Source organism: Ambystoma mexicanum, chromosome 13 (assembly GCF_040938575.1).
Source record: "Ambystoma mexicanum isolate Mex_15411 chromosome 13, UKY_AmexF1_1, whole genome shotgun sequence".
Lineage (NCBI taxonomy): Eukaryota > Metazoa > Chordata > Amphibia > Caudata > Ambystomatidae > Ambystoma > Ambystoma mexicanum.
This window is the reverse complement of record NC_090938.1, coordinates 698993379-699019883: the sequence shown is the minus strand read 5'-3', so window position 1 is coordinate 699019883 and position 26505 is coordinate 698993379. Positions and strand designations below refer to the sequence as shown.

The 26505-nt window shown below is 46.1% G+C and overlaps 1 protein-coding gene across 2 annotated transcripts in view; it reads right to left on the bottom strand.

Annotated features, from left to right (window-relative positions):
- The window catches only part of MSL1 (MSL complex subunit 1), a 137133-nt gene that overhangs the window by 46289 nt on the left and 64339 nt on the right, over nt 1-26505 (bottom strand). The gene's annotated exons all lie outside the window — the stretch shown is intronic.

Below are 26505 nucleotides of genomic sequence, written 5' to 3'. Positions count from 1 at the left end.
TGTGCTGTAAGGTTAAAAGATTAATCTTAATTAAAGGGGAATGTTTAGTGACTATTGTACACATAGTCTAAAGAGAGTAGTGAAGTGCCCCTACGCTCAACAATTGCCCCCTAGCAATACCAACTAGTTCCTTTTCACGTAAGCACCAGTCAGTTTAAAGAACCATTATCTTATTGGGGGGAGGGGGGTGGATGGTGATCAGGTGCAAGGAAAAAGGGGGCCAGTGGCTGGGGTCACAAATGGATTCATGGAGCAGGAGTTGAAAGTAACTCCTGGGTGTCAAGGTTTTTATACTGATCGGGAGTTACTCATATGACATAGCAGCTTTTAAAGTAAAGTCTCAAAATGTGTTCTTGGGAAGGAGTAGGCTCCATGAATGGTGCCCCATCCTTATAAAAAGGAAAAATGTCATAGGGGGTTGGTCCAAAGCAGGCCTGCTGTAAGGAGCCCAAACCAGGCTACTAAGCCTGGTTCTCTTTGCCTTCTGATATCATACCCAGACTCACACCCCCACCTACCCCCCCCCCCCCCCCCCCCCAAGTCTGCAGACTTCAACCGAACTCCAGTGATCAGCAGCTTGGTGCGATTGTGACTTATTTCTGCGTTTAAGTGATTCTAAAGTTTGCTGGACGTTACAAACAATTGCCTTTTTAAAGATTGCTGAACTAAAACTGATGTGTAAATAACAGAAATCTTTCATCTGTACAGCTCACATTGACCCATCTTGCGATAAGCCTCGCCGCTGAGTCACTCTACTAACTTGTGCAGTACAGATCTATACCAAAAGGTGTTACCTAATACCAAGCAGATAAGTCTTGTGAAGTCTCAGTGTGACTGCACCAATTCTTACCTAACACCCACCTTAAGCAGGGTGCTGGGGAGATGCACTGTATCCTCTTTCTTACTTACCTGGTAACATTTACAATTAAGTTTACTTGAACGGCTGGTGGCAGTGAAACTATTAATAACTCTTGGTCATCATTACTCGCAGGCTGTCAAATCAGCCTTAGTAATGCACTGATTGGACAGCCAGACCACCCCTTTCTGTAAACCACAGGAAGAGTTTGCAGAAGTTGTGCTGTAGTTCCCGATAAATACTCCGAACCTGGACGCTGCTGACAAGTTGACCACTGGAACCAAACCCGAAGAGAGATGAAGAAAAGTCTGTAGCAATCTCCAGCAACCAAAGAGCCAGATGTGTAACCGAAGCCTGATGCAACCCTTCGTTCCAATCGACCTTTAGGGTCCCAAATGCGACAACACCTACCCAGAGGCTGGTGAGATCCACTAGCCTTAAGACGACCTGCAAAACGAGCCATCCCTTGATGTACTGTGACCTTCCTGTGCTGCAAACCGCCAATACCTGGGGACCTAATGCCCGAGTGCAGGGCATGGTTTTCTGAAGTCTGAATCTTGCTGAAACTTTGGTCGACTCCTGCTGGACCTCCAGAGACACGATTCAAATCCCCGAAGTCCCCTCAACAGAGTGCAGGACTGAAAGAGTGAAGAGAATCCGACCATCAATATTCATCCTTCATCTGGTTCCTGTAAAAAAGGCACCAAATCCACAGAGCCGTGAGAAAATGGGAAGAATCCTTTGCTGGAAGTCTCCTCTGGCGACTGCTGCTCCAAGTTCCCCTCTAATGTACATTTCTTCAGCCTCAAGACCAAAACTCCAGGGAACTGGTCCAGTACTGCTGCATCCTGAAGGTATCCACCCAGAAGCTCTTCTTTTCTCCTAAGGTACTGTGTTGGCTTGGGTAATACTTACCTTAAGCAGTGTGTGAATCCGGTGAGGCGGCCTGGGCGATTCATGTGGCTGGGAGTTTGCCCATACCATTCGCCCAAGCCCAACGCTGGAAAGCATATAGGGAGTCTTTTGTGAAGTCTCTGAACACTTTCAACTAACTAAAGCAATACTTCAAGAAGATATCCACTGGAACTCTGACTTGCCTGCATCTGAAGCCTATCCTGACCTGCTTACAGCTGGCTCCTACAGCACTAGAGTCCCTTTTCTGCCACTTAGGACACTCCTGCTATAGTCTAGGGAAGGACTACAGAAGATAGTTTTCAAGACGGAAGCCCTATGCAACCTGTAACTTACCTTATGTCCCGTTTCCGTTTCTCTTTATCTAGTGTATGTAACCAGTGCCTTGATGCCTCCGGGTATTGTGCGCTCAACAAATGCAAAAATAAAATAAGTGTACAAGTACTTACTCGTAAATTAGTTTTTGTTGTAATTATCTCTAAATAGAATACATTACAAAGTGTTACAAAAGTTACTTACCTTTAAGTTGCTGGTTGCTCCTTTAAAAAGTATACAAGTTGCTTCACTTACTATGAATAGTGTCCCGCTCTTCTTAAAAGTAAGTGTTGGTACTGTTTTATTCTTCTTAACTGAATGAGTGTAAAAGCTTACCAATAGGGTCTACCTACCTTGAATAAATGAGTTCTTAAAGTGTACCATTGGGGTTTCCCTGATCTGCCAAGTGCATTCCTAAAAACAGTCTTGTTAATACAAACCTAGGAATTGCTGAATGCCTTTAAAAAGTATACTAGAGTTCTTATTTACCTTAGAATTGTATAACAATTCTGAAAAGGATCCTTGGTGAAACCATCTATTCCTATGCTTAGAAATAGTGTTATAGAATAGGTTATACTGACCTTGAATAGTTGCTGCTCTTCTAAAACTGCATTACTGGGCTAGGCTTTCCCTGAACTGCTCTAGGGCACTTCTAAAATAGTTCACTGTATTCATACCTAACCCCGAGAAACTTTAGGCCTCTAGGTAATCTACACGTCAAGTTACTCCATTTGAAATGCTCTGAAAAAGGGACTTTGGCCTGGTAACTGTATCCATTCTTGATAAAAAAAAGAAAGTTGGTTGCAAGAGATACGTGTAACCAGTGTTGGTATAACTAAGTGACTCTGAAGGTGTGATCTGTATGCTATAACCAATAGGGTCTACTACCTTTGATTTACTGAATGTAATTGAAAAATCAACTTTTTTTCTCCCCAAGAATAGCTGAATGCCATTCTAAACGGGTTATTTGTAGTTCTTTATTTATATAGCGCACCTGGCCCAAAGGCATCTGGGCACATATCTTAGGTTACAATAGAAAGATCATACATAGAAAGTTACAAGACATGTTAAGTACAGTCAGATCTTTACAAAAACAGATGTACAATACATTTATAATACATTAATATTTACAAGCAGGAAAAGACAGGTGCAGTGAATGTGGTAGATCCAGTGATTAATGAAGTTGCAGTGGAATATTGTGCGAGTCTTGAGCCATGCTTTGGCTTTGCTCTCAAAAGGCATAGAAGGAAGGTTCTAGTCTGAGTGAGGTAGGCATAGAGTTCCAAAGTTTGGAGGCAAGGACTGGGAAGCTAGCCCCTCCAGATTTCTGAAGTTTAAATCTGGGTATAGATAGGCAGGGAGTTTGGGCTGCTCTTTGTGGTTTGGATGAGGTTTGCAGAGAACCAGGTAGCTAGGTATAGGGGTGCATGGTCAGCCAGGCATTTATGTGTGAGGGCCAGAGATTGCAGTGCGACTCTTTGGGAAACAGAGCCAACGCAGATTACGCCAGGTGTCCGATGTGTTGGTTCATGGGGATGTTCAAAGCAGCCCTGATGGCGTTATTTTGGGTGACCTGAAGCTTGCTAAGATTTCGGTGGCTGGTCCCAAGATAAAGGGCATTGCAATAGTCTAATTCAGACATAATTAAAGTTCTAGCAAGGATGATGCAGTTGGCTCTGGTAATGCCGGGCGGCAGGCAGTGATGAGTTTGCATGTGTATGCAGAGGCTGAGATAACAGCATTAGTTTGTCTCGACAGATAGGGCCGAGTCAAGGTAGATACCCAAGGTTTTGGTGTCAGTGACCTTGATAATGTTGCCATCAATGACAAAGGATTTGAAAGTGTGATCTAGTCTGCTGAGTTGGTTGGGGGAGCCCAATATGAGGAGCTCTGTCTTATTAAGACAGAGCTCGTGTTGGGCCATCCAAGCCTCGATGACCAGATACACCTCATTTAAGGCTTTGGTGTCAGCAATGTGGTTGCCTGAGATAGGGATGAGTGTCTGGGTGTCATCTGCATAATTAGTGTAGGTGACACCCAGATAGGGGGGAGAAGACCATCATGTATCGATTGGCCAGGAAGGATCTGATCCAAGTGGTGGCTTTATCTGAGAAGTGGGCTGCCACTTCGAGGTGTCGACACAGGATTTGGTGGTTCACCAAGTCAAAAGCGGGCGATAAACCCAGTAGTAAAAGGAGGGCGATCTCGCTGTTATGTTTCAGTTCCTCGATTTGCATTTTTAAGTCTAACGGGGCTGTTTCCGTTCCATGCTTGGGACGGAAGCCTGATTGTCTGAGGCCAAGGAGAGGATTACGTTCCAGATGGTCCTGAATCTGTAGGTAGGCTGCACGGTCTAAGATTTTTTTTAGCAAGAACGGCACAGTTGTGATGGGCCTGTAATTGGTGGGAATATTTGGGTCTAGAAGTTTTTTTTGAGGTGGGGATGACCCAAACATCCTTCAAGTTATCTGGTATGATGCCTGTGCTGAATGACGCGTTTATCAGTGCTGTGATGAAGGGAGCTAGTTCGCGGGAGGCCTCCTTTATGATGGGAGCAGGGCAGGTGTTGCCCTGGCAATCAGAGGGTTTGAGATTGCTAATGATGTTCTCTACCTCAGAGAGATAGTGGTGAGAAGCTGAAAGACTCATGAGTGAGTAGAGTACGATTAGTTTTGTCAAAGAGAGTTCAGCTGAGAGTTAGACTGAAGACTACTTTTTTTTTACATTAATGTTAGCCTGGAGTGTTGAGATTTTGCCTAGGAGCGCTTTTTGTATGTTTGAGCACCATGTGCGGCCTTTGCTGCAGGTATCCGGAGGTTTGGAAGGAGTTTCAAGTTCTTAAAGGATCTTGAAGAGCTCTTTGGTATTGGATTTGCTTGCAGGATGCGTTTGTTATAAGTCTCCTTTGCTGAGATTATTGTCTCTTTATAATGAAGTGAGGCTATGATTAGGCTATCCTTCTTGGCATCGGAAGGGTGACTTTTCCAGCGGGATTCAGTGTTTTTTTTCCGCTTTACGCAGATCCCTCAACTGGGGTGTGAACCACAAGTTAAGGGTGCGCACGTGGTTTGGCTTTCCCGAGTTTGACAGGGGCAGTGGCATCCATTGCTTTGAGAATGGCATCATAGGTGTCAACTAGGACTGTGGGGTCTGAACAGGATAGTAGTAAATTGTTCAGAGTGGGTAGGATGTGAGGGAAAAGATTTTCTAGTAAAAGTTGGAGGTGCAATGTTTGGACTGGAACGTTGGTAGTTGGCTGTGATGTTGAAGGTTATAATGTGGTGATCGGCCCAGGCGCAGGGTAAGTTTACTACTGAAGTAATAGTGCAGTTTAGATCGGCTAACCAATCGAGGATTCTTCTCTTTTCACGGGTGGGTTCGAGGATGTGAAGGGTAAAGCCGAGTTGGTAAATGAGTTGGCAATGTTTAGGGCTTTGGAGTCGTTGGGGTCTGGTAGCCCAAGGTAAAGTCGCCTAATAGAATAATTTGCGAGTTGATCTTGGTTTTGTCTGCTAGTATAGGTGCAATATCGTCTGCAAAGGTGGTGACCGGTCCTGGTGGCCTATAGATAAGATGTAAGGTAGCGGTTTGATTATGTGAGATGGGAAGTTTGGCCGACAGGAGTTCTGCTGATGGGATATGTTGATTGGGTATAATTCTCATGGCAATGGATTTTTTTGTGGATGAAGGCGACACCACCGCCTTTGGCGTGGTCGGCAATGCAGTCACATCTAATGATGGTGTAATCATTAGGAATGGCAAGTGAGGAGGGGTCTTGAAGCAGCATGTAGCCAGGTCTTCGTAATAGCAAAGAGGTCTAGGGTAGTTCTGTAACCGGCAATATCAAGTGCGTGGGCGGCAAGGGACCTGGCATTGATAAGGGCACCCTTGATAGCGAGATCTTTGACTCACCTGGACTACTGATTGTATTCTAAACAAGGTTATACGTAGGTTTGTAAACCATAAGTATCAAGTTGTTTTTTTACAATCGTGTTCGATATGTATAGTACGTATATTTATCTTGGCCTACTTGTATTTAAATAAGCCATTTATCATTTACAATACATAGTATTTCAGTGTTTCTCTGGACCATAGGTATGCTACAATTTCTTTGTACCAAGCTACAGACCTCTCTCCCTCCTAAAATGAGCCTGGCTGCTCCGTCCATGCTACCAAATGTTTGCAGGTGGTACAGCCTTATACTAGTAGTGGAGTTTTGTTCTGCCTCATTGTTTTATTAAGCCCTTATTATGCCAAACCCCCCCCTCCACCCTTGAGGAAAACATTTCAAAGTCAGGCGACCCGCCCCCATTAAGCCCCCCCCCGCATTGAGTTTGGTGGATGAGAGGCAGACAAAGCTTTCCAGAAACAGTTTACTAGGCAGGCATAGCTCTGAGCAGGGAGTATGCGAAGAAACGAAATGCCCAGACACCTCTCAAACTCTAGAGTCCCCAAATGAGAGAGTTGAGAAGTTACGTTATGTGGTGGGAGGGTAAAGGCAGAAGCTTGTCCGTTAATCCCTTCTTTATCACTTCTTCCTTACACAGCACAGCCTCTCCCAAATTTAACTCTCTGACGTGGTTCCTCTTCCGTCTTTATTTCACCTGTTCTGTCTCCCATCTTCCTCTCTGTGCTTGACTGCCATTCTCTTGTTCTCTCACCTTATCACTTGCAATACACATTTCCTTCTCATCCCCTTAAATGCATTCTCTTTTTGCTCCTTTGCACAGACATCTCACTCTTCTTTCCGTTCATTCCTCCCATACAGTCTATTTTTCCATTTCTGTCTCCCATTTATTTAGCTCAGCACTTGTTCTGTTGGATCTCTACTCATTCGGTCTATTGGCCCCCTATCATTGATAGGAGTCTTCTCCTTTTCTCCCTCACTCCACTTCCAAACCAATCCTCTTGTTTTCCCCTTCCATTCTGGCTATTACTGATCCAACTGTTGTGTCTAAGTTACTCCAATCCATCTTTCAATCTTTCCTCGCTCTCCTACACATACTTCCTCTCAATCTGTGCCCTTTCTACACATACTTCCTCTCAATCTGTGCCCTTTCCTTTCCCATTCTGGTACTGTTTCTCAATCCATCTTCCTCCTATTCTGTCTCATCCTGCTCCCTTCCATCCTATCCCATCTCACTCCCTTCCCTCCTATTATATCTAACCCTCACACTCCTAATGTCTCCCTCTTTGCCTCCTCTTCTGTCCCCCGCATGGTTTCTTCCTCCTTTCCCGTTTCAGCTCAGCCTCTCTAAAAACCAGTCTCTCCCCTGTTCTCGAACACCATTCTCTCTCCCTGGCACTATTCTCCAGCATCCTCGGTTTCCTTCTCAATTTCTCCCCTTTGCCTCATTCTGTGCCCCTCTCGCTCTCCACTTTACCCAATTTTGTGTCATCTCTTATTTTTCAAGCTTTTTACATACTTAATCCGCAGCAGTCTTTTTAAACATGTTGCTGGGAGAGGGAAGTGGTTACAGTGCCTGCCTCCCTTTCAGAAGTGTGCGACAGATCCATAAAGTAAATTCAGCTTTGACTCTTCTGCGCTGTTTACTTTCTTCATCTGCAGCACTTGTGAAAGTGATGCAGGCAAATGACCAAGAACGGAAATGCAGTTCTTGCTGTATGAGGGCCCATTAACAGTCGATCCATGTTTATTGGCCGTTACGGCAAGTGCCGACTTTGTATTTTGCTTCTGTTGAAGGCTCCGTTCAAAAGGTAAACAGTACCACTCTGTTTATTACTTGAAAGGAGCACACTGACAGAAAGGACGCGTTTCACCACTGATTAACACTAATCTGTCATTGATTCGTACACCCGTCCCCCAGTTATCTCCCACCAGGGGAGTGGGGGGGTAGGGGGGTAGCCTGCAGTTTGAATAACACAGACTTGGTTGGACTTTAGAAATACTGTTCTAACATCATGCTCCTAGGCACTCACCTGGATGCTTCCTGTGTTGAATCAGACTCTTTGAGACACATAGGGGTGGACAGCCCAACTGTGTTCTCCCAGGCATCAGGACACTGGCCCATTGGGTCTCAGTCCTTCAGGGGGTTTACCTACCCTCCCTGAACCACCTTTTAATTAAACATTTTACCTACTTGCAACATAGAAACGTGTTAATTTTGACACCTTTGACAGTGTCTGCCTTTTTGTCTTCCCCACTGATTTTGAGACCCTTATCCCCAGATAGGGCTTGACTTAAAGTATAGGCTGCCTAAAAAGACTTACTAGTATCTGTGTTGCTTACTTTAAATATTGGTTATAAGAAATGATTTGCTAAGCTTGAATGTTACTCTAACTACTTAACTGTATATCATCTAAGAGTTTACTATTGAACTGAGCAATGCTCAACAAGTCTTGCTGTATATGACATGCATTACTTATCGTAATAGCATTTCTGATGATTGTATCTGCTTAGATTCACATGCTGTGCATATAGTTCGACATCTGGTGGTAAATGCGGAGTACTGCCTCTTGTCTTTCGAGGATCGAAAGGGGACGTCGGAATAGACGTGTCTGTAACGCTCCCTAACGTGACGTGTAGTGTAGTGTACCCAGAAATCCTCACGCGTCGAGGTCCCTCAGATTGTATTTTTTCTCCTATGAGGGATCCTTATGACTAGCGTGAGCAAGTACAGAACGAGAGAAGTAGTAAGATGTCCATGTTTCTTCCATCCGAGCAGGGAGGAAGGGTGGGTGCATGTGAATCTAAGCAGATACAAGCATCAGAAATTCTATTACGGTAAGTAATGCACACCTTCTGATGCTTGTTGATCTGCTTAGAATCACATGCTGTGCATAGACTAGCGAGCAGGAGTTGGAGGTGGGGAATGTGAGAAGGAGTAGTAGTGAAAAGAGGTCTTGGTACTGCTTGTCCAACCTCAGAATCATACCTAGAGCGAGTGTCTAGGCAATAGTGTTTTGTAAAGGTCCAGGTTGCCGCTTTGCAAATGGACTCAAGAGGAACATTTGCATTGAAAGCCCCTGTGCCCAGAGTAAAGTGTGCTCTAGGCTTGAAGGGCAGTTCTCTCGACAAAAGTGTAGCTGAGTTTGATGCATTTGACAATCCATTTAGAGATGACTGATTAAGAGACAGGGTCCCCTTCTCTACCAGCTGCCACTGAAACAAAAAACTGGTTTCTTTTCCTTAGTGGTTTAGTTCTTTCCAGATAGTACATGACTGCCCGGCACACATCCAGTGTGTGTAGGCTTCTTTCTGCCACATTGGTAGGCTTCTGGAAGAACGTAGGCAGTTCTATAGACTGGTTCACATGGAACTTAGAAATGTATTTAGGCGCAAACCTTGGGGGAGTGCGCAGAACTACCCTATCTCTGAATTCTGACAAAAGGGTCCAGAATAGACAGGGCCTTTAGTTAACCAACGCTTTGTATAGAAGTGACTGCCACTAGGAAGGCTATCTTGTGAGCGAGTGCTTTAAGGCTTGCTTTGTGCATTGGTTCAAAGAGAGACCCCATAAGTCTGGTAATACTATATTTCGGTCCCATCCGGGAGCTGGGTTGGCAATGGGAGGATAAATTCTCTGAACCCCTTCCATAAAAGCTTTAATTACTGGGATATTCCACCATGACACTTTCTGCTGGGACATAGTGTAGGCTGAAAGTGCAGCTAAGTGGACCTTCAGGGGATTGAATACAAGACCTGAGTCCAGCAGGTGAGCCAGGTATAACACAATATGTGTAGGAGAACATCCAATGGGATTGATGCCCTTGGGATTACACCATATGACAAAGTGTTCACATTTATTGGAGTAGCAATGTCTAGTGGTAGGTTTCCTTGCTTCTTTAAGTATATCCACACACCTCTGAGGAAGCTAACTATGATTTCAGGAGCCAGGCCGCTAAATTGAGAGTTCGCGTGCATGGATGGAGAGTTTCCTCCCTGTCTGGAGACAACATGCAAGGGCAAGGCAGTTTCAGTTTCATCGGAGGAAAGATACATTTCCATCAGATGGGAGAACCAGGGCTGGCGTGCCCATAACGGGGCCACCAAAATCATGGTAACTGGTTCCTGGTGCATCTTGTGCACAATCTTGTTGAGTAGGGGAGTTGGGGGAAAGCGTAAACAAATCTCCCTGATGTTATCCAGAGACTGTTCCCGAGTGGTTCCGAGGGTACCTGGAGGCGTAATCTGGCCATTGTGAGTTTTCCAGAGTTGCGAAGTCGATCTCTGGGAAAACCCACTCTGCAAAAACGTTGGAGATGATGTCTTTGTGTAGTTGCCATTCGCTAAGAGCAGTGGGAAGTCTTGGCAGAGTACGTCTGCCAGAAGATGGTTACCCTGGAACGTGTTGAGACAACAGAAACATCTTGTGTTTGAGAGCCCACTTCCAAATGTTGAGAGATAGTTTGGACAGCCCTGGAGAATCGGTGCCCCCTTGCTTGTTCAGGTAGTACATGGCTGTGGTGCTGTCTGGGAGGACTAGTACTGTTTTCCCTGTAGCTGCATCTGAAAGGCCTTCAGTGCTTTGAACACCGCCAGGTTTATGTGGTCGGAAGCTACCGCTGGGGACCAAACCCCATGCGCCCACTGTTGAAGGTGTGCCCCCCCCCCCTCCTCCCACCCGATCCGTGTGGCTTCTATTGCTGGGGTGGTGAAGGTTTTCCCTCCTCCACCACCGCAGAGAGAGAACGAGGGTTACTGAGACAATCACTAGATCAGGGGTCTCCAACCTTTTCATTGGCGTGAGCTACTTTCAGTGGAGGGCTAACAGTGGAGAGCTACTTGCGAGCGATCGGGGGTGGGGGATGTTCATAAACATTGGAACTTGTACTTATTTTTTTTTGCTGTTAATTTCCCCTTTATAAATAGAGGGAATAATAGTGCTTCACGATTATGTTAATAAAGTTCAAAAACCTCTTTATTGCATTCTTTTTTATTAGAAGCCATCTTATAAAAAGACTTCACAATGTGGGAAAATGATTGGGACATTCAGTGTGAAGGTTGACACTGCATGCCGTCCACCAGTGCTCTGTAGTCAGGTGTATAACTTGATACAGCTACTCGGATGGAGTCACTAAAATGCTCATCAGTCAGACGGGTTCGAAATTTCGATTTGAGGAAGTTCATATCTGAAAATGCAGATTCACAGAGATAGGTGGAACCAAACAGAGAAGTCACTTTTAATGCTGCTTTGCAAAGGTTACTGTACTCCTTGTAACCAACAAGGCTCCAGAAATTGGTGTGAGATTGCCTGCTTTTCAACTGAATGTCCCCTTGCAGGCTGACAATCTCCATTTCCATAGCACAACTGTTCAGGTTAAACAGCTCACCCATTTGTTCTGCAAGTTCACAAACATCGACTTCCATGAATGGGTTTGCGATGAACATCACACACGGTTCAATCCTCTCGAAATCCCTGAACCGGTCACTGAACTCCTCCTTAAGCCTGCTCAGGAGACTGCTATATTTGTCAATGTTCAGGAGTTCAGGACTAGCTTTATTGTCTGTCAGCATTTGGGTAACAGAAGGGAAATGATGCATTTTCTTTTTCACCACTTGTTCACTGAACAGGTTAAGTTTGGACTTAAATGTCTTTACTGCGCTTACCATGTCAGCAATGGTTTTACCTTTGCTTTGCAGTTCACAGTTCAGGGTATTTAATTGTTCAGTAACATCTGCCAGAAATGCCAAATCAAGTAGCCAAGAAATGCTGCATAATTGGCCGATGTCTTCATTTCTTGACCTCATGAAGTCTTTGATTTCTGGCAAAAGTGAAAGAAAGCGACGTAGTATTTTCCCCCTGCTAAGCCATCGGATTTCTGTATGTAGCAATAGATCACCATGTGCCGCAGATAGTTCTTCCAGGAATATTTTGAACATTCTGTGCTGTTTGGCCTTTGCACGAATTGAATTAATAATTCGCACAACAGGGGCCATCACATGATCAAAACCCATCACTTTTGCACAAATTGCCTGCTGGTGGATGATGCAGTGGTAGTGCAATAATGGAGGGAAATCAGGGTCTGCTTTACAACACGCAACAAAACCAGAATGACGCCCGGTCATTGCTGGTGCACCATCAGTAGTTACTGCCACCAACTTGTTCAATGGAATCTTTGTTTTGACAAAATAATTCTTGACCTCATTGTAGATATCAACACCTCTGGTTGTGGATTTCAGAGGCAGCAAGGTCAAGAATTCCTCTTTGTTGGTGAAGTCTTCAAACACCATTCGAGCAAACAGTGCCAGCTGAGCAGTATCACTCGCATCAACTGATTCATCACACTGAATGGAAAAAAAACTGCATATCCTCAAATCTTTTTCCAACTGCCCCATCACATTGGCAGATAGTGCAGATACCCTCCTTGCCATTGTGTTTGCCCCCAACTGCACATCTGAAATGGCAGACATAATTTCAGGGCAGTTTTTAAAATCTTTTAAAACTGACTCTGCCACCAGAGCCATTGCACCTTTCACCACTGCACCATCTGTAAAAGTACATTTGTGTTTTGCCAAATAATTTGCAACTTTGAAGGATGCCTCTGTTGCAGCATTTGCTTTCTTTGCTGGCTGAGTAAAAAATGACTGTTGTATCTGCAGGGCAGCTTTTAGTTCAACTACTTTTTGGGTTCTCAGACGGCTTCCTTTAGGAAAATTCTTTTCATAATTTGTATGCATTGTCACAAAATGCCTCTCGACATTACTCTTTTTTCCCACTGCCACTTTGGCACTGCAGATTAAACACACACACTTCCCTTTTACACTTGCGAAAAAGAAATCGGTCTCCCACTCCTGATGAAAATGATAAGTCTTCTGCCTTTTGTTGGATGGTCCGCCTACTTCTGCATCCATGATTTCAACAATTGTCGTTTGTACGTTTCTTTTGGGACTGCACGCGCAATGTAATCTGAGGAGGATTTCAATGTGTTATTATGGTTTTAAAAATAATTGAGCACAAAGTTCTGCTTAGTCCAAAAATAGAAACCAGTGCCATTTTAGCACATTTGCAATTTCCTGAAAATATTGAATGACACTCCTGCCCAGGAATATAGGGCAATGGCCGAACCACAAACACAAAATCATAGTGTGGTCCAGTCAGATAACACTTTCCGCATAGTGGAAAATAAGCAGGAAAGTACGTGAGCGAGCCCTACTTTTGTCTGTCGTCCCCCTACCTTTGTCAGTGGCCCCCTAAAGTTGATTCCTAGCGAACCCACTTGCGTGCTGTAGTTCAAACTAAGCTTAAATATTCCCTCTGCTGTGCTCTCTGCTCTAAGCCTTTGCGCACCACTTTTTCTTTGGTGCACTTGCTGATTTTGGGCCCGGTTTAGCCCGGTTCAAAGTGAATTTGCGCTGCTGAAAAGTGACTGTACTGCCGAAACAAACTGATTCATGGAACTGTGCAAAGTGTATTTTTGCCGTGCAAAGTCTTGGCAAAGTCATTCAACAACTCAGAACTGTAATCTTTAGCTAGTTTTGGCACAGAACTTCAAATGCAAAGCACTCTTTAATTACAAGAAAAAAAATCAATGTTTCTTCTAAAAAGCATTTAGTTGTGGGCTACTTGCATTTAGGTTGCCCTGTGCAGTGAAGCATTGAGGAAAAAGGATAGCATGTGTTTATAACCCATGGGAAACAGGTCAATCCAATTAAGACCGCTATGTCAGGTTGGTACACAAGGTCTCATTCTTTTCACCACTCAATTCCATCCCAAAAAAGTGAACTGGTTGCTGTTAAAACTCTACTTGTTGAAACTTGTTATTAGTCCATTCATATTTGAAAAGTGAATTTCACCACAGGTTATTTAACTTAAAAACATCCATATTGTGAATAAGCTGGAAAAGTGCAAGAGAGCAGTGATGTGCTTTTGGCCATCATAGAATTTTGGACCATTCGAACTACCTTTGCCACATACTTCCGATGCGTTATTGTCAGCGTTTACTAATCTCACTATGGTGCATTTTCAAGCAAGACCTAAGCTACCTGTCAGTGTTCAGTGGTAAACATGACGAGACATCACCCTAGTGGACAAGGGAGACTGAATAAGCAGCTAGGTCTGTCATTACACTGATATAAAGGATGCTGGCAGGTTCACAGAGCATGGACTTCAGAGAGGAGTCCTCAAAGGGGAAGGCTGGGAAAGGGAAAAGCATGATTTTTTTTTATGTCAGGTACGCATTTGACTATGATCAAGCGGTGATCCCTCAAACAGATTGAAAGCAAACAAGCTTCAATACCCTCTCCCAGTAAAACACCAAGGATAGTTCACTTAAAAGGGTTTGCTAACCTAATATACAGTGCCGTGCTAGGTATTAGAGGACAATACCATTTTATGGAAATATATGAATTTCTTTAAACTGCATTTGCAAGTCCCGACATTTATAAATAAATGCACAACAGTTTCATCAATTCAATACTTGAATGCGGGCGAATGATGCATGCAATTCCTCAGCAAATATTGCGCCAGCCAATACATGACTACAAACATACAGGTTGACTCTTGCTCATCTCAGTGACCTCATGTATATTAAAGGAGTCAGTCTCCCATCTGGGAAGACAATTATATTTCGGTTAAAACACTCTAAATTCTCACTACAGTTTTCTCGATCTATAGATCCATACCATATTAATTCATTATGTGTGCAGGGGTGATAACTTGTGTCTGAGAGAGTTCATTCTTTCATTCAGGAGTGAACATGCCTGTTGCCAATTGAATGTAGCCAGATCTACTATTGAGACATGGGGCCAGTGCCATGAACTCACATTGGTGGTGAAGAAGCAAACAACATACAGAACACAATGGTATAGTGTTGCAGTCCTGCTGAGAAATGACAATTCGTTCTCTTCAAATGTAAAGCAGAGTGGCTGCGAAGTACACACACTGTGCCATTAAAAATAAAGAAGCTCTGGTGGGCGGAAGTGCTGCTTACATGGCATCAGAGTATGCAATTCCCTATTGAAGTATAGAAGCCCTATTGAGAAGGGCCATTAAAAGTGAAACTGTCCAGGTTTCACTTTCAGTCATATGAGTTACTTTAAGAAACGCAGGGCTCTGGCGAGGAAGTCCCGAGTGGGGGCTGCCTCGCCAGAGCCCTGCCTTCTAAAAATAACTTGCATGACTGCAAAAGCCCAGGGTCGAAACGGAGACAAGCAGCTATAATGCTGAATGTCTCCGTTTCGCTCTGGGTCAGTGGCAGTCATTTAAGTTACTTTAAGAAACGCAGTGCTCTGGCGAGGAAGTCCCGAGGGGGGCTTTCTCGCCAGAGCCCTGCCTTCTAAAAATAACTTGCATGACTGCAAAAGCCCAGGGTCGAAACGGAGACAAGCAGCTATAATGCTGAATGTCTCCGTTTCGCTCTGGGTCAGTGGCAGTCATTTAAGTTACTTTAAGAAACGCAGGGCTCTGGCGAGGAAGTCCCGAGGGGGGCTTCCTCGCCAGAGCCCTGCCTTCTAAAAATAACTTGCATGACTGCAAAAGCCCAGGGTCGAAACGGAGACAAGCAGCTATAATGCTGAATGTCTCCGTTTCGCTCTGGGTCAGTGGCAGTCATTTAAGTTACTTTAAGAAACGCAGGGCTCTGGCGAGGAAGTCCCGAGGGGGGCTTCCTCGCCAGAGCCCTGCCTTCTAAAAATAACTTGCATGACTGCAAAAGCCCAGGGTCGAAACGGAGACAAGCAGCTATAATGCTGAATGTCTCCGTTTCGCTCTGGGTCAGTGGCAGTCATTTAAGTTACTTTAAGAAACGCAGGGCTCTGGCGAGGAAGTCCCGAGGGGGGCTTCCTCGCCAGAGCCCTGCCTTCTAAAAATAACTTGCCTGACTGCAAAATAGCCCAGGGTGAGCGGAGACAGTAATCAGCTCCATTTCACCCTGGGCTCCTTTTTGCCAAGCTGCCCACCCCTCCTCTGACGGCATGTGGACACATGAGAGGAGGGGCCGCAGTTAGATACACAGATACGAAGAAAAAAAAACACACACATTTCACCTCCTCCCACCCACCCGACCTCACCTCACCTCAAACTCAGTTTAGGCAGCCTCTTGTTTACCTCTGTCCACACTCCAAACGCCAGGGCAGCCACAACATGAAGAAGAAAAAAAAAAACGTGCGCCATGGTGCTTTTAAAAGAGAAAGCCCGGGATTTCCTACACAGCACAAAGGGAAACCATTCAGCCAATAGGAGCACAGCTTGCACAGCAAGGAACTTGCTCTGGCCAATCACAGGATGCATTTCATATGCTGTACAGATTTGCAGGCCTGTGATTGGTCAGAGCACTTCCTTGCATCTTTTTTTTTTTTTCTTTCTGAAAGTCAAACGCGAGCGACTTCAAAGGCTCTGGCGAGCTACCAGTCGCTCGCGATCGACTGTTTGGAGACCCCTGCACTAGATCATCCCATAGTCCGCTGGACTGACATCATTGGCTGTTTAGCCACTCGTGCATGGGGCGCATTAGCCACTCGTGCATGGGGCGCATGCGAATACGCACGCGAGTAACCAAGTAAATGCAGGACGCCATCATACCCAACAGTCGCATGGCTTTGCGTACCGTCACCTCGCGACCGGCTACAAACTGAGGGATTTGTAACAGCATGTTTTTGAACCCCCTCTGAGGGAAAGACGAGATGGTCTTCTGTACGAATAAGACCCCCTAGAAACTGCTCGACTTGACTGGGGTCAAGGCTGGATTTCTGGTTTATGGAGAAGCCCAGGCTGAGTAAAAGGTTGACTGTCCTTCAGTATTTGCTAGACATGTTTCGTAGGAGTCCCCTGTTATGAGCCAGTCGAGGTAAGGATAAACTGGGATGGATTGCCTGTGCACGTGAGTCGCTGCCACTGCCAGTACCTTTGGAAATACCCTTGGGGCTGAGGCAATGCCTGAGCTGATAATACTTGTCCTCTATCATGAATCGTAGGTACTCTGTGTGCAGGCAACATTGAAATATGAAAGTAAGCATCTTTCATGCCCAATGTTGTCATGTAATCCCCTTCATGAGAAGAGGAATTACTTCTTGCAGCGTCACCATACGAAACTTTTGGTGTTTGACAAACTGGTTTGCAGGGCGCAAGTGCATGGTTAGATCCTTTTTGCATTCAAGGAAGTACACTGAATAAATACACTTGTTTACCTGTAGAACGGGGACGACTTCGATAGCGCCCTTTCCCTGCAGGATCTTGACCTCTTGTAGCAGGATCTTGAGGTGTTCCAGTGTCAGGCACCTGGATCTCGGAGGTCTGTAGCGAGGTGGCCGGCTGAACTTTATACAGTACCGGTGGGTGACGGTGTTGAGCACCCACTGGTCTGATGTGATCCCCTCCGATGCATGCAGGACTGCTGTTAAGCATTCCCCGACCGGGGAGGCATGGGAGGGGACCCGGATTCGAGAGTCATGTTTTACCAGAGGCCAGGGAGCCTCTAGGGGTGGCATTACGACCGCTTCCCTTTCCCCTGAAGTTGTCCTCTGGGAGGGTAAGTACTGGGGGTGTTAGAACTTTGTCCTGAAGATAAATTTTACCCCGAGCCCCATACTGATTGTGGGGGAACATTGATAGGATTGCCTGCGAAAGGAGCGGCGAGAACTCCACCCCCCCCCGTGCCCCCTCTGTCTTTGTTGAAAAGGTCTTCGAGTAATCTGGTTCAAAGATCCGAGAGTCTTGTGATCTTTCTTAGTGGTCTCCAGCGCTTCATCAACCTTGTACTAGTGTACGGCCAGCTGTTTTAGCAGCATCCCAGGTATTCTTGAGAATGTTGCGATTGGACTCGTTTGCCGATTGCTAGTAGGCGGGAGCGCACTGGTTCTGCGACCTCCTGCAGGCCCACCCACAGTAGGTTCCACTGGACATCCGGATAACTAGCCAAGAGCGTAGTATTATTGGCTATGCGTCTGGAGTACGCCGCAGCAGTAGGAATTCTTTTCCCCAAAGCATACAACTTTTTACACTCCTTGTCTGGTGGCGACACCTGTAGAGAAGGGGACCCTCACCCTCTTCCTAGTCGTAACAACCAGAGTCTGGTATGTCATGACCCCCAATATATAGGGGGTCGGTTGGGTAGGGCCGAAAAAAGTTTCTCCACCATAGGATTAACCACTCCGATTTGAGAGGGTGTCAACAAAGAGGGGGCGATGCACTAGCCGGAGGCTTTTCTTTTAAAATGTCCTCCACAAAATCTTGAAGTGCTCAGCAGCCTTCCCAAGAATGGTGTTAAACGCCATTTGGTCGTCCACAGGAGAGGCCCAACACAGAGGAGAAGATGAGGGAGAGTCAAGGCAAATGGCATCTGGGTCCAGGGTAGGGGCGAGCCAAAGTGGGTTCCCATCAACTGGTTGGTCATCTCCCCACTACGGGGTGTGATCATGAGGATCGTCGAAAGGATCATCCCCTGTGCATAAAGGTCAAGAGGAACCTCTTCAGGATCTGATAGGCCGAAGACCTTCTACCGAAGAGGTCCTCTGGTATTTAGTTACTGAGGTTACATCATAAGGGATCTCCTCACGAGGCCTTTTTGGAGTGACCTTCTCTGAAAATCTACACATTGTTCTAACCTGTTGATACCCGACACACCCATTGGCACCTTGGACCGCCTCGACTGAGGTTGCAGCAGTACCAGGGGTTGTGTATTTAATCCCATGTGATGTGGGTGCACCCTCGTCGTCTGGGTGCATCTTCCCCATAGCAGGACTTGAGTCATGCCGATATGGGACGGACGTCGTGGAGCAAGTCTGCTCCGTTGTAAGGTCAATGTCGGAGCCATGGTCGTCGCTTTGGGCCTCATCACTTTCATCGGCTGTGGCAGCAGGGAGCTACCCTCGGCATGCGACATCGCATAGGCCGCCCACCGTTTTACACGACTCTCCTTTATGGTCTTAGGACGTAGGAGTTTACAGTGCCGACAGGACGCCTCAACGTAATTGAGCGGGAGACACTTATTGCACCAAATGTGCTAGTCTGTCCAGGGAAATGTTCCCTTACAGGAAGGGCAAAATTTAAAAGGGAGTCGTCTCCATAGCAGAGGTAAACAAAAGCGACGACAATACCGAAGGGGCAAAGAGTGGGGAGAAGGAAAGACGTTCTTAAAAGAAAGGAAACGCCCAGACCCCACTCTCCCTACTTTGTAGGCTGGCCAGAAGGCCCGGCCACGCGGTCGACAGGAACGTCAGCCTAAGTCTGTTCGGTTTTCGGTTCAGTAATCGAAGAGGGGACAAATGTTTTATAAAACGACCAAAGGTCGGGATTTTAACCTATTTGCAATTTAGGTATGATGGTATATGATAAATAATAAATAAAAATAAATAGAAAATGGAGGCAATAAACAGTGGTAGTGCAGCCAGCAAGTGGCATGTGCTGTGTTTATGGCAGCAGACTGGATGAGTCAGACAAGTGCAGAAAAAGAGAAAGGGGGGGGGGCTGTATGGGTACAGATATAGTCTACCAGTGCAAGGGGTGGCCAGGAGGGCGGCAGGGTGAGCAGGTACCTGGGCCCAGGGGAAAGAGGGCAGCCAGGTGCACAGTGCCATGAGAGAGCAGGTCAGCAGGGGAGAGGGGGAGCAAAGGCAGAAGCAAAGAGGAAGGTCTTGAGGTGCTTCCGGAACCGGAGATGGTTCTCCTCAAGTTTTAGAGTGGCAGTGAGGCTGTTCCAGAGGGAAGCCCCAGCTGAAGATAGAGATCTACCTCCAGCTCGTTTCTTTGAAAAACGATTTACCTGGAGGGAGTTGGAGGTAGAGGAGCAAAGAGCTCTAGAGGGGAGGTATTTGCGGAGGGATAGCTGTAGGTATTTTGGACCCAGGCCCCAGAAAGCCTTGTGGACAATGCAGAGGGTTTTGAATTTAATCCGTGCATCCACTGCGAGTCAATGGAGAGATTTCAGGGCTGAAGAGAGACACAATCCCAGGGCTTGGGGCCAAGGACAAGTCTCACAGTCCTGTTCTTTATAAGTTGCAGAGGGCAGAGAGTAGAGGCAGGTAGATTTAGAAAGAGGCTGTTACAATAGTCCAACCTAGTGAGTACCAGAGCTTGGGAGACAGTGAGCTTCTGAGGGAAGGAGAGGAAAGGCAGAGTACCTCGGAGGAGGTGCAGTAGGATGACTTTTTAAGAGACCTCAGAGATATGGGCAGAGAAGGAAAGTGTGGAGTCAAAGATGACCCCAAGGTTCTTAACCTCACAGGTAGGGGTACGAGGGGGGCCAAGGGAGGCCAGCCAGAGTGAGGGAAAAGGATGGAGATGGTGTGCCTATAGTCTTTCTGGCATTCAAACAAAGATCATTGGCGGCACACCAATCTTGAATGGCAGTTAGGCAGTCGGAGATGAGCGATGGAGAGGAGGTGGCCGAGGGCAGCCGGAAAAGGGGTTGAGTTCATCAAAATAGCACTGGAAATTTGAGCAGAAAATGGCAATGCAATGGGCAAGAGTTGCTAGGTATTGGTTAAAAAGCCAGGGTGAGAGGTTAGACCCCTGGGGAACCCCACAGGTAGAGAGTAAGATAGATGATAGGACGGACCCCAGTTGGACCTGGGAGGGTCGATCAGAGTGGAAGGAGGTCAGCCAGGCCAGAGACTGATCAGCGATACCCAGGTTATCACGGAGACGGTTGAGCAGGATGGTGTGGTTGACTGTGTCGAAGGCAGAGAGATCAAGAAGGATGAGGACAGAGGGAATGTTAAGAGTCGAGGTTAGAGAGTAGATCTTCACGGATGTTCAAGAGAGCAGTTTCCGTGCTTATGGCCGCTCTGAAGCCAGACTGGTGGTCATGGAGAAAGCCAACAGAATTTGAATGAAGGTTAAGCTGAGAGATGGCCAGCTTTTCCAGGAGTTTGCCCAGAAAGGGGTAAATGGAATTTGGGCGATAGTTAGCCGGACAGGAAGGATCAGCTGTTGGTTTCTTGAGAAGAGGATGCACAAGGGAGTGCTTCAGAGGGGAGGGGGAAGGATCCTGAGGCAAAGGAGTGGTTGCAGAAATCGGCAAGGGCCGGAGCGAGGGTGTCAATGTGGTCCTTGATGGTTTTAGAGGAACAGGGATGAACCTGTTTTGACGAGGCTTTCATAGATCGGACTTGTCTAGCTACCTTGTCCAGGGAGAAAATAGGAAAGGAAGAGAAGGACGGTGGGGGAGGGGGGTTGGGGTCCTGAGGTTAAATGGGGGTCTGCAAGCACAGATATAGGGAATAAGAGGGGCAGGGGAGGAGAGGGTGGACAGGATGTCCTGAGTTTTTTTAGATAAAGTGCGCAGCAAGGGCATTACAGAGAGCCTGGGAGGCAATGGGAGGGGTAGAGCTCTGCATAAGGCAACCAGCTACTTGGGTGCAAAAAAAAAAAAAACAAATCCGAGGGACCTTGACGCGCGAGGATTTCTGGGTACACTACCAGTCACGTTAGGGATAGTGTTACAGACACACCTATGCCGACGTCCCATTTCGAGCCTCGAAAGACAAGATGCAATACTCTGCGGTTACCACTAGATGTCGGACTATATGCACAGCATGTGATTCTAATACTGTGTTAGCTGCCTTAGTGTTCATAATAAATAAACACGTTTTTATAAATCTACTGTGTATAATTGTATGCTTGACTATAGGTGTGCCCCGAGGTCTTTGTACTTACCTACAGCACAGCCCTACTCCCTCCTAGACGAAGCCTGGATGCCTGCCCATTGGCTAGCACACCTTTTGGTTAGTTAAGACCAAACCTAAGAATTGGAGCCCTGTACACCCAAGCGTGAGTCTTCTCTAGTTCTACCACAGGTAAACTTTAGTAATACTCCCTAACACTCAACAAACAAAAAGACTCCACTGGCAGATGACACAAAAGAGTGCAGTCAGGATTAGATACCAGCACTTGGGGTTGGTTCCGAGAGGCCACGATAATTGATGATCAGGATATTTAACAGCAGTCTAGCCAAACTATCAAGGTAAGAATGGACTGAGCAGTAAGACACTTCCGGAGATATGGGGGTGGTGTAGTACTACAGTTAACCCAACAGAGCGCTCAAATAACAGTATAAAAAAAATTACCTTTTAAAACTGCTAAGTAGGCAAAGTAAAAAGCATCTATAGCCAAATCACCTTACAAAGACTCACACCCATGGTGAACTCAAAAGTGAGATAATCTGCACTTTCAATTATTTGGAACTGTTACTACTGTTTTGGGTGTAAGCAAGTACAACTGTAGGCAGTAAAGTGAAGAAAACTGTGCAAGGCAAACAAATCTACTCTACCCCCACAAGCCCACTATAAAACTTAAGAAGCCATGCCCTACCAGGCTAAGTTAGCCGTTAGGCAGAGTTTGTATGCAGTACCCTTTGGGACCACTACACAACTATGACTACAGGTGTAAGCAAAACCAACCTTTGGTATAAGTCTGTACTACACAGTTTAGTGTAGCGGAGCCGAGCAGCCAGGCTCATCTCGAGAGGGAATGTGAGCTGTAATGATGTTACACAGAGGTCTACAATCACAGGTATTCAAATAATCTTACACTAAAGGTTTCTTTGTTAAACACTTACTAATTCATTCAACAGTCAGTTATAAAACATTCACTAGAAGAAGGCAGTTAAACATACACAAATATACTTCCGTACTATACTCTACTCGTGAAGTTTTTGAGGCATTCAGACTACTTGGAGGAGCAAAATGGCATTAAGAATACTTTGAAGGAGGAGCAAAAAGGAATAGTTTCAGAACATAAAAGGATAACAATTATTCTTAGACAGTGCAGATACTTTGAGTTCACCAGAAGAGGCAATTCAATAGGCTAGGACAAAGTCAATGGGCTTAAAGTCTTGGATAGGATAAAACGGTTCTGGTAAGTAAACGGTAAAAGTCTCTGTACAAGTTCAGAAGTAGTTTGTGAAAAGAACAATTATATATGTTGTGTCACAAGCTGATTATCCCTGCTAGTTGCAAACGTTTCAAGCACGTTCACAGCGAGAGGCAAGTACTCTCAGTCTCGTTTCACAGTACCTTACAAATTAAGAAAAAGATGCAGCTGAAGACTTCTTTTCCTGAGCTTCAGTCGTGGGGACAAGAGGGAGGACGTCGGGGGGACTCCTGCACTGCACTGGTCAAAAAGCTGGCACTGGCAAATCTTCAATTCCGGTAGCTATAGTAAAGCACACAAACTGGTGGCCCTCTCCCTGGTTATTCGGTTTCCTGCAGCACTCGGAGGAAAATACAACCAGCTTAGAGAATGGTATCCAGGTTGCTTAGTGTCGAGTCGATTGGTCTGTCGAGATGAATTTAGCTATTCGGACCGGCAGCAGGGCTTCACCGGGCAAACCAACGGTCCAGGAGAGGCAGCAGTTGTCCTCTTCAAGCTAGTCTTCAGTTCTTTCGTTCCAGTGGTCGACTCTGCCTTCCAAGCCAAGAGACTCGCCTTTTATTCAGTTCTCTCCCATTCATTCCAGCCTAGCTGTCACTCACCCAGCAGGGTGGCTATCCTTGCCGGACAGTCAGCCAGCCAATCATACCAGGGTGCATTTGGGTCTCCTAGAGACTAGGAATAGGGAGTTTCGGGCACCTCCCTCACTTCCTGCCCACCCCAGACACGGTCTTCAGTCCTGAAGCCCGCCAAGTCGAATGAAGAAAGGAACCAAACTAGGTGTGGCGCGCAGAGTAAAACTCTAGAAGGACCTTTCCACAAAGAAATGGCGAAAAAAGAAGACAGGGCCTGTTTAAACAAAGGGGGCTCAGCCGCCACCTTGAAAAACATGGCGCCCGCAATGTAATGCTATTGGTGTTCGCGGTCGGGAAAAGTCATGGTAGTTTGTTGTAAAACCACTGCCACCAGCCATTTCGAGATGAAAGGGTAGCATTTGACTGCTACACAATATCTAGACACAGGGGATAATAAGTAACCCCTCCAGCACTCAATAGTAAGATGGGGGGTGCTGGGTCTAGGAATTTAAAAAGACTTTACTAGTCAATTTCAATTTACTTTCTCTGGGAAACAGTGGTTTATCCCAGAGAAGGTATTTAAACCTTGGGAAAGCCTGAAAAGGTTTCCGTGCGCCACTGCACTGAGGGTGCTGTGCGACACATGAAAAGATGATGCCTATGGAGTGGTCTAAAACTCCATAACCAAAAGTAATAAAAACAGAAAACAATTAAAGTTCAGTCGCAAAGTTTAGCAAAAGAGCTCGGGGGCTCCAAGGTGGGAGGAATTGGCACTTTGACTCTAGGCCCGTGTTAGGGAGAATTCTCAATGTCCCTGGTAAGTACAAAGGAGTGTGGCAGCCCCTCCTATATAATTTCTTCCACTCAGGAGGGTCTACAACCACATTTTAGATCACTGCAACCTTCAACGAGGAGAAATATCCATTTGCATATCAGCCTTTGTCCCACCCACAAGGGCAGTCCAGCACTGAGTTGAAGTCACAGAACAAGCATTGGCAAAGTCATCCTGTGAGCAAAGGTTCCAGACATATGCACTTCAAATTATTGAAGGTAAGTATACGCAGTGATGGGTTACTCTGCCAATCCCACCACACTAGAGGTTTCCTAGGGTGGCCGCCTCAACCAGAATTCCAATCACAGCCAGGCAAGGGAAAAAGTGGACTTTACGCCCACACAATCCCAATGGTGGGCAGGGAGGGGTAGAAAATAGGAATACAAGCCAACGCCCTGTACGCAGATTTCTTGGGTGACCACCCCATGGCTACTCAGTTTGTGGAGCCACTTATGCCCGGTTGCAGGGAGAACAGGGACCAAAGGTGCAGTGGCCAGCTTCGAGACTGGTTCCTGCTAGGAGGGAGATTTCATGCTCAGATGAGACGGTCCTGAAATGCTTCCAGCACCAAGGGACAGCAGCCACAGCAGTACAGACAAGGGGAGACCCTCAGGACACAGACAGCAGCGAAGCTCACTCTGATCAAGGGGAGGCAAGCTGCACTTGTTGCAGTAAAGAAGACAGCTCCAGGAAGACTACTTGTTTTTCGCAACCAACCTGGGATGGAGACTGATGCATTGGAGATCCATAGACGACGCAATTCAGCCTAAAGGATGGTTATTGGACACTTAAGGATTCAAGCAGTAGGCTTTTCTTGCAGGGGTCCAGACCAGTTGGTGCCTCCGGCCTAGGGGTTGTAGTGCTGACAAAGGTCTTCATGGATCATTGAAAGAAAGGCAAGGCTTCACCAGGATTTGGCCGGACGCAATGCTGGTTGCCTTCAGCAACAGTCTTTGGGTCTTTAGAACAATTCTTCTCTCTTCCCCCAGATTTTGGTTTCAATCGACGATCTATGCAACAGCTGCAGGACTCCTTTTATCCCAAATTCAGACTGGGGACCAGCCCACCAATGTAAGGCTTTGCACAATTCAAACTAGCAAAGACTGTCCTATCATGGACAGCCTCTTGCCCCCTATGTGCCGAGCACCAGACATCCCATGGCTGAAATGTGGATTGGGAAAACAGTCCAATCACCAGGATGCACACATACAACTCCAAGCTGGAACCTGCTAAAGTGCATGAATTAATATGGCATTTCCTCACCAAGGAGAGCAGGAAGCAGGCCATGGAGCATTATGGCCAACAGACAGGTTGAAAAAAAAAAAGAAAAACACATGGCACAGCCATTTTGAGCACATGATATTCAAAACGGTGCTTGTATAGCGCACCGTCACCAACAGAATTGGTCCCGTTGCGCTCTGGAGGATCTGTAAAGGAGATGGTGGGATGGGTTAGTAAGGTGAAGAGGGAGTAGCATAGTGAGAGGAATGGTGTACTGTTGGCAGCTTCAACTCGGTAGACACCTGGTGCTGAGCTTTGGTGCGAGTAATTGGATCGGTATCAGTCCGCGTGTGCTGTTGGTGCAACATGTGTTGTTGCAGTGTGGTGAAGTGTGTGCAGCTTGTTGTGCGAGAGATGGTTGTGTGAGTTTAAGTATGCAGAGAGCTTGAGTTTATATTGGTTAGTGGGCTATGTGACATTTAACATGCAAGCATTCACAGTTCTGTCCAAGTGTAGCACCCGCTGACCTACACAATTCAGTCCGAGTGTGGCACTCACCAATCTTCACAATATTATTCAGATACCGCACAGGCCAATGTTCACAAGTCTAAGTGTGGCACATGCTAACATTTGAGTTCCATCTAGGTGTGGCATATGCTAACATTCACAATCCCGTCTAGATGCGGCGCAGGCCATAGCTAGGAATTACGTCCAACTGTGGCACATGCTAACATTTACAGTATCATCCTAGTATGCTGCTTGCTAATACTCATAATCCCATCTAGATGTGAGGCAGAGCGGCGCGTGCAAACATTCACATTTCTAACATTTCAATTGGAGTTCTATGAAGTGTGGTGTATGCTAAGCCTTCCTAATTTCCATCCAAGTAGGCAGATGCCAAAATTCACAAACCTATCCAGATGCGACGCAGGCTAGAGTCCACAATTCCCTCCAGGTGTGACACTTGTTAATATTGACTAGTATGTTAGGATGCAGTGCAAGGCAATATTTCAGATACTGTCA